Consider the following 2,058-nt stretch of genomic DNA (forward strand, 5'->3'; position numbering starts at 1 on the left):
CACGTCAGTCCCGGCGCCCCGCCCGCCCGCCCGCCCGCCGGGGTCAGGTGCGCTCTGAGCGGGGCCACGGCGACAGCGGGGTCGGGCCCCAGGCGGAATGACACTCCCTTGGCCCCACCACCAAGGGGGGGTCCCTGGGGCAGGGAGGCTTGGAGGAAGGTGGAGGCGGACGTCCGGAGCTGGCTCGCCGCCGGGCGTTGACAGCTCGGCCCCCAGGAGCGTCTGATCCGTGGCGCGGAGGCGGCGGGGAGGGGCCTCTCCGCGGTTCTCCCCGCGCCACCCTCTGCGCGGGGTTGGGGCTGCCCAGCCCGGGTCGCGGAGTCCCCTGCGGGGTGTGGCGTCCCCCGCTGCATCCCCTGGCCCGTGCTTTCACCATTTAGTGATCAGCTCTCTGGGTGCCTGGCCCGCGCGCTACCTGTGATTAGGGTCACTCTGTCCAGCGCGTATGCAACATTCTCTCTCTCTCTCTCTCTCTCTCTCTCTCTCTCTCTCTCTCTCTCTCACACACACACACACACACACACACACACACACACACGACTCGAGGAAACCTAGCCCAGAGACTCTGACTTCCCAAACCAACAACAGTTGGACTCCAAACATATTTTTAAATTCAAAACCCTTTTATGAAATACTTCCCTCCCTTTCCCTTCCTTTCCTGTGCTGAATTGTTTTCCTACGGAGGGTGGAGGGGGAAGGAAGGGGGCGCACTAGGGCCCACGCAGCAGCAAAGGGCTATCTGACTTGGATGAGGGTGCAGGGGAGCGCACAGGGACAGCTTCCCCAGTGAAGAACCCTTAGGCTGAACTTGGGAGGCGACCTGGGTGGCCAGATGGGGGAGGCAGTGTGAGCCAGGGACTCAAATATTGAGAGAGTGCCCCGAGTTTCAGTAATCAAGTCGTTCACCGATGGAGGCCCTGGGGTGGTTGTTGGAGGAAATGGAGAGAAAGCAGAAATCTCATTTGGAAATCTCATTTTTCCCCCCTGTTGTGAAAGCTGTGATTGGGAGGTAAGAGGATTTGAAGCATAGTGTTTTTTCTTTGGAAATGTAGCTGTAGTGGTAGTGAGGAGGATAAACTGCAGAGAAGTAGGCTGGCTGCTGGGAGAACAGAAGATTCTGCAGTGACCTAGAAATCAGGTAAGCCAGTGGTGGGTGGAAAGGAATAGAGGGAAAAATAACAAGAGATATGTAGGGAGCAGAAGCAGCAGGCTTTATTGACTGGTGTGGTAGCATATGGGATGACTTCTGATTTTCTGTTTGGGAAAATGGGAGGATGGTGGCCTGTTAAAGAAGAGAGGGGGAGAAGGGTTTGGAATCTGGGATTTTATGAGTTCAGTTTTGCGAATGTTCGGGTTGGAATGATAATGAGATAGCCACGGGGTGTTTTATTTCTCAGCAGGAACTCGGATCAGGGCTCTGTGATAGAAATGAGGATTTGAAAGCATCAAGCATTGAGAATTGTTGATGCCTCGGGTTTAGCAAAGGTTACTGGGAGACAGTGGATGGAACGGGAGAAGCAGGATGGCAGGGAGGAAGCTGGGGACCACTTACCCTCAAAAGGTGGGCAGAGGCCCACGTACCTGAAGAGGAAGCTGAGAAGGAGCAATCAGAACCCCCAGGTGTGGGAAGGCAGCCAGGAAAGGAAGTGTCACAGAAGGGGTCCAACAGATGGGGGGCAGGGGTGGTGTGTTCATACTTCTCCCTAAGCCTTCTTGGTACCTCATACTAACAAGCAAACTTGCAAAGTCCCAGCCCCCAAGAACCCTGCAACTCACCATCCACATCCCATGAAGCCAGCCTTTGAGAAAGGTTTCCAGTGCTGAAAAAAAAAGTATTATTATCATTAACATTATAGTCGTTAATATAATTATGTTAGACTACATTCTTAACTATTTGGGAAAAATATAGGTCACAACTTTATATGATATAGAAAATAAATTACAAATGTGTTAAAAAGTTAAATTTAATAACTGATCCTTGAAAGGTTTTGAAGAAAATGTAAATGAATATACTCCTCTTACTGCATCAAGATTATTTCTAACAACCAGAAACTGAAA

This window comes from Myotis lucifugus, unplaced genomic scaffold (assembly GCF_000147115.1).
Source record: "Myotis lucifugus unplaced genomic scaffold, Myoluc2.0 scaffold_11, whole genome shotgun sequence".
Lineage (NCBI taxonomy): Eukaryota > Metazoa > Chordata > Mammalia > Chiroptera > Vespertilionidae > Myotis > Myotis lucifugus.